The sequence below is a fragment of the Dreissena polymorpha genome, chromosome 3, assembly GCF_020536995.1.
Source record: "Dreissena polymorpha isolate Duluth1 chromosome 3, UMN_Dpol_1.0, whole genome shotgun sequence".
NCBI classification, from domain to species: Eukaryota; Metazoa; Mollusca; class Bivalvia; order Myida; family Dreissenidae; genus Dreissena; species Dreissena polymorpha.
In genome coordinates this window covers 146,209,178-146,223,473 of record NC_068357.1, presented here as the reverse complement: position 1 = coordinate 146,223,473, position 14,296 = coordinate 146,209,178, and the positions used below count along the sequence as shown (strand labels likewise).

At 33.8% G+C, this 14,296-nt stretch overlaps 1 protein-coding gene across 3 annotated transcripts in view; it reads right to left on the bottom strand.

Moving 5' to 3' along the window:
• Positions 1–3,119, bottom strand: part of LOC127871859 (synaptosomal-associated protein 25-like) — a 100,560-nt gene extending 97,441 nt beyond the window's left edge. For all 3 annotated transcript variants that reach the window (XM_052415120.1, XM_052415118.1, XM_052415117.1), the window contains exon 1: positions 2,965–3,119. The gene's annotated coding sequence lies outside the window, so the exon portion shown is untranslated. The remainder of the gene's footprint in view (positions 1–2,964) is intronic.
• Positions 3,120–14,296: the final 11,177 nt, after the last annotated feature.

The window sequence follows — 14,296 nt, the reverse complement described above, 5'->3', positions numbered from 1 at the left end:
AAGTTATTGACGCGTGTATGACAATACACAGGGTCGAGTGTGTACACAGGTAATCTCTTTATCGATTTTTCCTGCTTGATGGCACGATTTGCAGGCGTTTCGCATTCGCCGGTCAACATTTAGAGGCAATTTGTTTTTTGATGAAGGAGGATAAAATAATCGCCATTTTTTCTAGACAATTTTAAGAAATAATAGCCAGTTGGATAAAATAATCGCCATTGGCGATAATGTCTGGCAGCAGCGTGAGCACTAATGCTGCAACAATATACCGGTATATCGATATATATCGCAATACGGAATCCGCATTTTGTATTGCGATACGATTTTCATCATACCGGTACGAAAATTTTACAAAAAATCATTCACATTTCGTCCAGAAAAGCCATCCGAAATAATGATAACAAGGTAAACAAAACAAAGAAGTGTAAATATTTTTTTTCGTAAAAATAGCATTCTGAAAAGTATATTATATGGAGTAACGTTGTTACATCGGAGCATTCGTTCGATGCTTTTGAACAGATTTTCGTTGAATTAATTGCTCACAGCTGTAAATGTTTCGTTCGATTTTGAATTGAGCATTATTAAATTTGTAATCCAAATTTTTGAAATACGCTTCAAAATTTTAATGCTAATGCAACAATAAAAAATTATAGCGTCAAATAAAAAATTGCTTTATCCTTTGTCTCAATAAAAAGCGCGCAAAAATTATACAGACATGTAGAACGTCGCATGGAAAGTATGGGTGTATTTTGTGTTGTATAAAAATGGGAACATCACGTCAGGTGAATTACGCGTGTTCAGTGGAAAAAAACACCCGGGTCGGACGTTATTTCATCACATCTTTAAATAGTAACAAATGCCAAAATGTATTTGATACTTAATAAAATTTGCGAATGTTTGTGTTTCTTGTTATTCTTGAGCACATTTACCGGTATATAGTAAATATTTACCAAAATTTGCTTTAAAACTGGAATATACGGGATTATCGGGTAATTGGCAAGTTATAATTTTGGTACAAGTTAGCAATATATTGTGATATATTGCAATACGGGTTTTTGAACTGACAATATATTGCAATACGGTTTTTGGCGTATTGTTGCAGCACTAGTGAGCACTGATGTAGCAGGGTTCGGTATAAGGAGAACTTATATGAGCTACCTTTTATAGCAACGTGGTAGAGTGACTGCCTAATTTGAAACCCAAAGGTCACAGGTGTAATCCCTATGGTAGTTGGGGATTTTTCTGGCTGGGTTACATTGGCGCCCAACTTAAAAACCCACCATGAGTGTCAGACATCCCACAGATGTCATGGCAATAGGAAATTCGTGGAACAATTTCACAATTGGAGGGTGTGTGTGTGTAGCAGGGTTGGGTATAAGGAGCACTTATACTGCCTTGCTATATGAGCTAGCTTTTATAGCGACGCAGTTAAGTGTCTGCCTGATTTGGCACCGGGTTCGATCGCTTTGTTGGTCGGGTATTTTTCAGGCTGGGTTACATAATGCATACATGCCATAATTTTTCAGACCAATTCCGGGACATTGAATTAAATTGTCCGGGACTTTTGCCGATTTTCCGGGACATGTATAAAATGTAGCGATGTTAATAGACATATGCATTTTGGTACGTTTTTTTGTTTCGCATCGTTAATTGCAAAAGTTCGAAAACCTATCCGAAATACACTTGATCTTTTAACGTCAAATTAAACATTACTACTTCTGTTACTTGATACAAGCCACGTGTTTTCAGTGTAAGCGTTCTAAACATAGATGGTGACGTCACTGCGTTATTGTTATTAAGACCGGTGTGTAACGCGTAGTTGTTGATACGTCTTTATTCATTTATAACATTTATATAATACAAAATACAACACTACAGTACCGTTAGATCGTCAACTCAAATCAATTCACAATACATACAACCAATCACAATAAAACAAATACAACAAAACAGTACCGGTATACTTCTTTGTCGGTTAAACGTGCGAACATAAACTGCTTTTTTTTTTTTACTCAGCGATGTTGGACTTCAGATGTGTGAAAAACTATCCTTTGCCCTTACGCAGCGGGAAATAATGACGTAGTAGAGTAAAGTCCATTAACAACTACATTATACAATGCCGCCTTTTCGATTTTACCGCGAACGTGAGACAATTGATATGATAACAGGACCCCTGTTAATTGATCAATTTTGACACGTAGCGTAGTCTGCACGTCTGCCTATTCGGGTAGGCATTGTCATGGAGAAGCTGCAGATATACACAGATTCGAGGTGCAGTTAAGCATAAGATAAGGTACATGTATATATGGATTTTGTAAATTCCGGGACATTTGACAGATTTCCGGGACAGCGGGACAAGTTCTTCATTTCCGGGACTGTCCCGGACAATCCGGGACGTATGGCATGTATGGTTACATAGGAGCCCAACGTGGGATTCAGAGTGTCTGCCTGATTTGGAACCTTGAGGTCTCAGATTCGATCATAAATAGAGAGTTATAAATTATAACTGCAATTTCCAAGTACTTATCATTTTTGAAAAATAAAATTTCAATTTTGTGTGATTTGTGCAAAGGGAGAGTAGTGGGAGGAAAACAGTCCTAAACTCCTATCCAGTAAAGTCAGTCACTGAGTAAGGCAGTATGTTGAACACTAACCGCACTCACATGCGCCAGCAACAGGGTCACCTTAGTAAGGAGAGTGTCCAAACCACACACTTACTCCAATGGTTTTACATTTACACACTGCGATGTATTACATTGGAGTAGATTTCCAAAAGACACACGAAAATTAACCATGTTTACAGTCATGACAGTTGAGCCTCAAAAAGACCATTAAATTGCGAGCCATTTACAAAACAAGACACTTACAATACGTTTGGGCAATGAGAATTAAAAAAACAATGTCACATCAACTAAGAAATCTTCAAACATACAATATTATAATCAAATTTGTATGACTTATTACCTAAATTTGGTTAAATAATCAGTTTGACAGTCGACAGGAACTCCTCCATTGACCAATCGATGACGTCACGAATTTATGTTGATGGTTTATTTTAATTTATAATTTATGTGCAGAATTCTTATATAAAAACGCGAGTTAGTATAAAATGTTGTATATTTTATATTTCTAAAGAATTTTTATTTATGTTACGAAATAAAAATACAAACTAAATGTAGAACAGGCGTGCTTCATGAAAATAAAAATGCACATAGAGCAATAACAGTATTCAACCAGTCAAATTTTTGAGGTAATAACAAAACGGTTGGTGGGAAAATGACCACAAGGCAATGCGGTCAAAAATAAAATAAATCTCCTTGTCTTTCCATTCTCTCACATACAATCACTGCCATCACATTAAAATCCTACCAGATTTGGTAGGATTTTTTTGATTAAGTATTACATTATGAAAATTAGTATCATTTGCTTTCATATTTGGAAAATAGAATAATTATTAGTTTAGGTTCATGATATAAAAAAACTATTTAAATTAAACAAGAGGTCCTGAAAGGCGCAAAGTCGCTCACCTGAGATAAAAAGAAATGACCTGTACTTTGCAGCCCAAGATATCAATAGAACAAATGTTCTAACCAAGTTTCATGAAGAATGAACAACAAATGGCCCATGGCGGAAATGTTTTTCCACAGACTGGAACCATTTTTGAACTCGTCCAAGATATTGGGACAAATCTTTTGAAAAATTTTCATGAAGATCCAACAATAAATTTGGCCTCAACAGTGGTAACAAGGCAAATAATCATGATGCACAACAGAAGACATACAATTGAAAAAAGGTGATCACAAAAGTTCACCATGAGCAAAAAATATTATGCTCATAAAGATTGTCACCATGTGTGAATATCAGCCAGTGTCATTCAGATTAAACTAAAAATGTGACTAAAAGTATTCACAATGTTTCACTAAAAACAACTGTGGTAGTGCGGTCCTGTTCGCAAACGCAAGTGAACCAGTCACGGGACAGTTTTTAGTTATGTAACTTTGTGAGCACTTATGTAATACGGAAATATTTATCGAGTCTAATTAAAGAACGCTTATTTCCAGTCCGGATAACACCACTGACTGGTTGTAATTCAATTAGCTAAAGGCGTCCAGTCAGAAACGCCTGAATACACTCAAAGAATTAATCTATAAGTGAAAACCAAAACAGCTTTAATGAAAATAACTAACTTTAGTCTAAAGAATCTATGCATCATAAAAATTGAACAAGTACAGCAAATACCTTAATGAATGTAAAAAGAAGTTCACAATCTGTCAAAAAAACTGATATAAATATTAGTTACTGTTAGTTTAAAAGTTGCTTCAAAAATTTAGTTTATAAAATAAGTCTAACTTAATCTAAAGAACACAATTTATGGAGAGTGTATAACTCCAGTGACTCAAATGTAAAAAATAAGAAGAATTTACAAAAGTTATTTCAATCAACAGCGTCTTTCTAATTTAGAAAATGCCAAATAACAAGGTTGCCATGGAAAAAGTTTCATAGCACAGTCTTCTGAATGAGATAAGGAAAGAATGGCAAGACTAAATGGTCAAATCATGTGAATGAAGAAATAGCTCGTTTGAATTATATAAAAAATCCAAACACAGTCAATGGCAAGGTCCCAGAAAGGATGATAAAAATTAATGGTCAAACAATACGGTGATAAGCATCAACAATGTGTTAAGTTTTTACCGGCGCTTTTGGTTAAAGACGAATATATAAAATATGCATCGGTCACAAACCGTTCGTCAGTAGTCAATGTTTTGTGATAAAGATTGCCCTGTAGAGAGAGAATGTTGAAACGCTGCTTGTTTAGGATGAAATGGTACAATTTACCTAATGCTTGGAAAGAAGAACGAGCAGATCGGACAATAACTACATCCTCCTGCATCAAGATGCTGGGATGCTGGGCCAATACAAATGCTTTATAAGTACATCACTTCACAATCTATGTGATTGGAGCGATTCTTAATATGTATAAGCTTTTTTAAGACATGTTTTAAGCATTTAAAATGAACACATGTTGACGTTTTTAATTTTGCTTAAAGTGGGAATAGCTCTCCATATACATTTAATATCCACACACATTAGATATAATAGTTATGGAATGACTGTCTTTTTCACAATCCCCACCTCAAAAAGGCTCATGCATCCATTACAAAATTTGGTTTGCATTTAATTTATGACCCTCTCATTGAGTTTTGTTTTGTTGTTGTTTTTTACAATTGAAAACTATAATATGTCAGTGATCTAGTGAAATTGTAACCATATTTGATATTTCACCTACCATGAATTAATGACACATAAGATCCCTAACGTGTTTTTTTGTAAGTTTATCGGTTTCCATTAATAGGTCAACGTTGTTCTCCCGGAAGTCAATCTTGAATATAGAAGATTTGCGGATGTCAGAAAGATAACAATAACTTTAAGAGCTTCTGAAGGTGAATTGATTTAGTAATGTACAACCAATATACTGCATATATGCCAGTAAAAAAATCTTAGTAAAAATGTATCAATAATCTTAAATCATTTAGGACATAAAGTGAAATCACTTTTGCATAGCTCAAAAACACAATACAATAATTCATTTGATATATTGAAAACGATATCTACAATTAAGCATACTTTCTTAACGTACAGCATTCTTTTATGTTATTTTTATATTATTTAGATTAAATTACACCCGATTTGACTTATGACCGATCTTTCCTGGTCCGTTAACATTTTGATGAGGTGCTTGAAAAGCGTCTGCTTACCGACAAGTGAAGAAGCTTATTTTATTTGTAAACAAACTAATGGTTTGTTAGGTATTTATCTATCCAAGTTTTCGTATGATATATTAATTTTGGAAAAAGCGTTATTTACATTAACATGCCATACTGCATGCGTATAAACTAATACTTACCCGTCAATAATGTTTCCTTCCTACAGATCGTGCACAGGCATGCTTTCACTAATCACTGCACTTCTTGTGGTTAAAAGGTGTTAAATAGACCAGTTAAATGTTATTGCTTACATTTGGGATTTTCTGCGCATGAGCACTCACTGGTTGGCAAAAACACTGGTTACAGTAACGTAAAACATGTATAAAGGGCTCTTGTTTAGTCAATAAATTGGTAATAAGACCGAAATAAACATTAAAACTTGTAAAATATAGTGCAAATATACCATATTTAGGGGTCCATACAATAACCAAAAAGCACCTAAAAGCACCGAAAAGCACTCAATTTCTCTCTATATATATGCAATATATCGTTTTTAGTGTATGTTAACTAGTTTAATTAGTAATAAATGGTTATATGATTGTATGTTTATACTACATTGTGCCCAAAATGGTAAATATCGGCAATTACCCACCAAAAAGCACTTCATGTGGAAACCGAAAAGCACTCAATTTCTCGCTATATATATGAATATTTGCATTTCTATTGTGTGTAAACAGTTTAAATTAGTTATAAATGGTTATATTTCATGCATATTTATACTACCTTGTGTTTATTATGAGGTATTAAGCCCCAAAATTGGATAAATATCGGCAATATACCGACCGAAAAGCACTTCATGTGAAGACCGAAAAGCACTCAATTTCTCGCTATATATATGAATATTTGCGTTTCTATTGTGTGTAAACGGTTTAAATTAGTTATAAATGGTTATATTTCATGTATTTATACTACCTTGTGTTTATTATGAGGTATTAATGCCCGAAATTGGATAAATATCGGCAATATACCGACCGAAAAGCACTTCATGTGAAGATCGAAAAGCACTCAATTTCTCGCTATATATATGAATATTTGCGTTTCTATTGGTAGTAAACGGATTGAATTAGTTATAAATGGTTATATTTCATGCATATTTATACTACCTTGGGTTTATAACGAGGTATAAATGCCCGAAATTTTATAAATATCGGCAATATACCGACCGAAAAGCACTTCATGTGAAGACCGAAAAGCACTCAATTTCTCGCTATATATATATAATATTTGCGTTCCTATTGTGTGTAAACGGTTTAAATTAGTTATAAATGGTTATATTGCATGCATATTTATACTACCTTGTGTTTATTATGAGGTATTAATGCCCAAAAGTGACTTCCTTGAAACTAAAAATACCATAAAAGCGGAAAGTGTCGTCCCTGATTAGCCTGTGCGGACTGCGTAGGCTAATCTGGGATGACATTTTACGAAAATGCATTAAGCTCCTTTTTCTTCCCAGAACACGACTCATATATACATGAGGTAGTTTGCCAACATAATGAATATGTTGCCCAGCTCTTGCCACGTGGAGGCCACCTCTTGTAAGAGCCAAATTTTGAAAAAAAAGGCCGAAATATTCCCGAAAATTTATGCAAGAAATAAAAAAAAAACGGAAATAGTCCCATTTGTATAAACAAGAAATTAAATATTTGCAGCTGTTTGTAATGAAATAAAACTGCACAGCTTAAGATAAGCTTGTCTGTCAATGATTATGTTACCCTCAAGTTCAAATCAGATTATGATTATAGAAAGTAATGATATGTAAAAAAAAATCCAGGACATACACCGGCATATGGGACGCAATGTGTATATAAATATATGGTACATACTAACTAATAAGTGGTACATAATATAAAAAACATAGCATAAAAATGGATAAACTATACATACAACTATGTTACATATACATATGCAAAGAAGGTAGTAAAGTTCGAATAAAAGATAGATTAAACAAAATAAACAAAGATACAACTATGTTACATAGACATATGCAAAGAAGGTACAAAAGTTATAAAATTCAAGATCATGATTATAATAACAAATGTGAACAATGATAAAAAACCAGGTATGATTATCATTAAGATTTGTAAAGAAATCTATACGACGGGGCATTTAAATCGTGTTTCATTTATTTTCAGATATAAATATCAACGGAATGCACAGGTAAACTATCAGTGAGTTTTAATTACAACACAACTGATCGAAGGTGTTAATACTGTTATCTTATCAGCGGGGTGTTAATTAAATAGCATCCGATTGAAGGTGCGATAGTCTTAATACACGCAGCGCGCAATCTGATTACCCGCTGCGCACACGCGTCAATATGATAGAAATGGGGTTTAATTTCCCACTAAACAATGTTACAGTTTTGTCTGCCTCAGAAGCCGTTGCTTGGTCATTTGTCAGTTCATCATTCTGATTTGCATCACTGCTCTCAGATAATGAGTTTTCAAAAGACCTTTCAACAGTTTCCGAGTGGTCATAATCGGAGTCGTCACCATCAATTACCACAAAAGTTGCATTAGCAGGAATTGAACATGTTTCTACCTTTGTAACTTTAATATCATCACTGAGTGGCGAAACATCATTTACTAAAATTTTGTTTGCAGGAATCAATGGCACAAAATGGTTAGGTTCTAGTCTGATTATCTCCGAGCGAGACATTTGAGACCACATTATTGTTATATCAGATGACATGTCTTTACATCCCCTACCCACAACACGCCGTGTTAAGACTTCGGACGTATAGTCCGAGAATGGCTGAGGCGGATAGTACGACTTAATGCATTTTTTGATTACTGCGCTTACCACAAAGATTAGCTCGACGACTGACCAAGTGTATAGACCTATAACATCATGCAACAAATTTGAATATTCCGCCTTAAGTATTCTGTCATCGGCGAGGAACTGATCAGATTTGTAGTAACTTTCGTTTTCAATAAGTTCAAGTGCAGATAACAATCTCAACAAAATATGTTGCTCTTCACTACCATTCAAACATTTTGAAATAGATCTAAACAGACAGTTGCCGTCACCGATTGTTTTTATAGGTGTGTAATGCCCTATCATTGCAGGGTGAAATTTGTGCAGAATATTGATCGCCATCTTGTCCGCGTCTGAAGACGGGAACGTAACATCAGTCTGCTGTAATCCCACATTATACGCATCTAATAGTTTCCTTTCGGACTTAGCAGCATTTATCAATGCATTTTTCTTTTTTGACTGTAATGCGGCCCGAAGTCTGTAAAAAGAGGGTGTCCCGAAGAGTTGACTAAATTTCTACAGCTAACATTTAATCAAGCGCGTAAACTTCTCAAAAAACTATATTTCCCTATTTCCGTTCACATTTTAAAAATGTATGTATTAATGGCTTACTAACGCTCGATTGGTCATTGTCGGCTCGGGTACTACCTACATGTACCCGGTCGATATTAGACTGTACCCCAGTTGTATTTCCCGCCCAAAATCCGATGTCGTAAAACGCGCTAACGATTATCTTAAACAAACTTCTGTTAAGAAAAACTGCATCAACATGAGTATGAGTTACTTAAGAGTACCCGGGGTACATGTAAGTTTTACCCGAGCCGACAATGACCAATCGAGCGTTACTAACAGTAAAATACCCAACAGCGGTATAATGTTATAGATTTATTTTTGCATTAACATTAATTCAAAACATTTTTAGTTCAAAATGTTATTCACGTTAAATAAATACATCAGTTCTTCTGTTCATTTGCATCAAATTAAAGGTTAAAGTCCGATTGTTTTTAAAAAACTGCTATTTTATGAATATATCAAGCATGTACACTTAACAATAATGATGTTTTAAAATTTTGTGAAGTGCGCGGGCCATTGAACGTTGAGATAAGCAATGTTGCGAATTAAATTAAACATAATTAAAAACTTATTTATTGTAGGATACCGATTACACGGAGCTTGATTACGCTGCGAACTAGAACTCTGCCGCAATGTATCTCCAATGAAAGATGTAACATTAATTCAAGCACGTATACTTACCAAAAAAAAGATATTTCTTTATTTCCGTTATCAGTTTAAAAATGATGGTATTAAGGTGTTACTAAACAGTAAAATACCCAACAGCGATCGGGATTAATGCACTTGGCCGCTAGACGAAAAATTTTATACAACTATTCTGGGCAAATTTCACTTTCAATAAATACATCAGTTATTTTTATCAACCAAATTCCTGTTGTGTGCTACTGTTTCTTATCAGAATTATATATTTTACAATACACCATCAGACCCGAATGAATACACCATTTATTCCAAGCAGGTAAATAACAATTACTATAATAAAACAGTGGAAGTCTACACGGTGTATTAGCAACCTGCTGTGGTGATCTTATCAGTTCAATACACAGGAACATGGCTACTGTACTGGAATTGGATTTACAGCCAAAATAACTGTTTTCATTTCAGTCTACACTGTGTATTAGCAACCTGCTGTGGTGATCTTATCATCTCAATACACAGGAACATGGCTACTGTATTGGAAATATCGGATTTACAGCCAAAATAACTTTCATTTATTGCTGAAGTGGTGTGCACTAACAATTGATCCACCTCACCGTTGCACTTTTTTTTATTACATTAATTAATTTACTGAGTCGGCGCTGCGCTAATAAAGTGTGATGGTGGAAATTAAGAAATAAGATATATTTTCGAATGAAAACTGAATACACATGATACATGGATAAAATATATATAAGACACATTTGAATCTTTCATTTCTCCAAAAATTAGCACGTAGTCACATATATATAAGATAGATTAAATACCAGAAAACAATATAAGTAAGACACATTTGCATCTTTCATATCTTAAAAAAACAACATGTGAATTTAAAGAAATACATTTATTACTGGCACTAGCTATTCTAAAAGTCGGCCGTCAACATAAGTTCAAAGAAGGAACCACAATTAAATACGATCCATTTTCGAATGGTACTGATTGTATAGCAAGTAGTCACATATTAATTCTAGCTTGCATTAGTTAAAATAATTTTGTTAATTCTGTTAATTATGGTCAAATTAATCTGTTCTTTAGAGATTAAAAGGGTTTAAAGACGGCGCTAATAAAGTGTGATTGTGCCCGTGCCTGAAATATACGTGACACGTTGACACGTTGTTTTTTCTGCACTCATTTGGGGAGCTATTGAATTTCAAGTGTACATGTTGATTTTTTTGTATCTTCAATTAAAATCGCTATTATTAATACAGAGCACATTAACTAAAAGTCATGCTGCAATTTCTATTCAAGAGTTTCACGTCAATTAGAAATACTTAAAACATATACATCAATTTACGTATAAGATGATAAACACCATGAAATGCTTTTCGGTTGGTACATTGCCGATATATTTATAACTTGCTACCTGTTTTTTATAAAAAAATATATATTATATTCGATTTTTAACATGAATGTCTCAGTCCTCTAAACCGAAAAGATCCGTAACATAAAATAGTGTCTTTGTGTCGTATGAACGAATCTGCACTAAAACTAAGATTAGATTCACATCGTACATCGAATAATTAATTGAGCACATGTAAATCAACAAAACTGTACATTAATTCACACGAGCCGCACTGTTCGGACATGAATTAAAGGCACCGATCATAACACAACTTCTCATCATTATCTGGAATATAATTAATTGAAGGTGCGAAAATCTATTTCCAAACTGCTTTGTGCTGATTAAAGAAGCGTACCGGCCGTTCGTTCACAAGTTGTTAATGATGACTTCAGACATTAAAATTAAGTTTCAATATGAACAGACTTTGACTAAATAAATATGTACATCTTTTCAATCCATTAAAATCGGCCCTTATAGTTAACTTGCATGTATATATAGAGAACTTGAGTGCTTTTCGGTGATTCTCTGCTGTCGCGGGAGTGCTTTTCGGTCGGTATATTGCCGATATTTAACCAATTTTGGGCATTAATACCTCATAATAAACACAAGGTAGTATAAATATGCATGCAATATACCATTTATAACTAATTTAAACCGTTTACACATAATAGGAACGCAAATATTATATATATATAGCGAGAAATTGAGTGCTTTTCGGTCTTCACATGAAGTGCTTTTAGGTCGGTATATTGCCGATATTTATCCAATTTCGGGCATTAATACCTCGTTATAAACCCAAGGTAGTATAAATGTGCATGAAATATAACCATTTATAACTAATTCAATCCGTTTACACCCAATAGAAACGCAAATATTCATATATATAGCGAGAAATTGAGTGCATTTATCCAATTTCGGGCATTAATACCTCGTTATAAACCCAAGGTAGTATAAATGTGCATGAAATATAACCATTTATAACTAATTCACTCCGTTTACACCCAATAGAAACGCAAATATTCATATATATAGCGAGAAATTGAGTGCTTTTCGGTCTTCACATGAAGTGCTTTTCGGTCGGTATATTGCCGATATTTATCCAATTTCGGGCATTAATACCTCGTTATAAACCCAAGGTAGTATAAATGTGCATGAAATATAACCATTTATAACTAATTCAATCCGTTTACACCCAATAGAAACGCAAATATTCATATATATAGCGAGAAATTGAGTGCTTTTCGGTTTCCACATGAAGTGCTTTTCGGTCGGTAATTGCCGATATTTTCCATTTTGGGCACAATGTAGTATAAACATACAATCATATAACCATTTATTACTAATTAAACTCGTTAACATACACTAAAAACGATATATTGCATATATATAGAGAGAAATTGAGTGCTTTTCGGTGCTTTTCGGTTATTGTATGGACCGCATATTTAGTACCAAATAGATGTATATACACAAATCAAATTTCCTCGTCATAAAAATACAAAGTAGTAATAAGCAGGGACCTATACAAACATGTATAGGTACCTGTTATAAGCATAGAGTAAACGTGATCGGAAGACTAAATACTGACAATTCCACAAAACAAAACAATAAATTAGCCACATTCTTTCTGATAGTAAGAATTAAATAAATTATATTTTAATAATAATAAAATGTATTTATTTCATAATAATTGTAAGTGGTGTGGTTAGTGTTATTTTTCATCAGCGATCAATAGTGTCAGCGGTGCATTTAATATAAAACAAAGCCCTAAAAAGCGTAATAAATTACAATTTTTAAATATTGTGGTGATTTTCTTTTACATTAAATGACAACATTAATACAATTAAGCATACAAACGGAAAACCCCTGCATGTTATGCAAATTGAACTGTCTCTGCATGTATATTGAAATCCCTTTACTAGTTATAGGGAGTGATAAAAATATAGCATTTTATGATAAATGCATAATATTTTATTTATTTAACGCAATTATGTTTTACCCTATTGTGATTGCTTTTGTTCATGATTGTGTTTCTTACACTGCAGTAATTTACGAGCTTTACACGTAATAGCTAAGTTTGCTTTTGCCAGTACCCGTTAAATACCTTACTTGCGTAGCAGTAAAATTGCCCAATATTTTAAATGTATAATTATTAAACAATGTATTATTATGATTAAAATGTATATATATATATATATATATATATATCCTCGGTGTGCCTAATTTCGATCAGGTGCCTAAGTTCGATCAGTTTTTTATGACGTATTTTCCAATACCAGCAATTACATCACCCGCCAGCCTTCCTGCGAAAACTCATAACAGAAGTCGTAATTCCGTCAACCTCTCGTAAAAATGCGGTTTAAACATTTAAATTTGAGATAAAATACGCATTAGACACTTCTTTCTAAAAAAAAAAAAGAATTTTTTTTTAATTTTTATTTTTAAATTGGGAATTTTTGCCACATTTTGGGAAAAAAGTGTACTTTTTGGGATTGGAAACATAGCCGAATTTCTGCTATAAAATCGGGCCAAAAAAAACCCTGGTGTGAGCAAATAACTATTTATCTACCCCATGTGAGCCCTCAAATGTGACGTCATGAAGACAGCTGGTCGAACTTAGGAGTACTTCTCAGTGACGTATATCATGTGGGGTAATAGATAGTTTTTAACCGTTTACAACCGCTTTGTTTGTTTATATTTCTTATTTTTTTGGCAGATTTGTATACAGTTTTGAATACTCTGTCTAAAAACCATAGCAAGTTTTCAGTAATCGTTGTTGATGTCGAGCATGCGCAAATTTTCAGGTCACTAGGTCAAAGGTCAAGGTCACGGTGACCTGAAATAGTAAAATGGTTTCTGGATGATAACTCAAGAATGCTTATGCCTAGGTTCATGAAACGTCATAGATATATTGATCATGACTCGCAGATGACCCCTATTGATTATCAGGTCACTAGGTCAAAGGTCAAGGTCCCAGTGCCAAAATACGTATTCACACAATGGCTGTCAAGGTCACGGTGACTCAACGTAGAAAAATGGTTTCCGGATGATAACTCAAGAATACGCCTAGGATCATGAAACTTCATAGGTGTATTGATCATGACTCGCAGATGAAATAATGATGAAACTTGACCAGGATGTTTGTCTGGACAATATCTAGGTC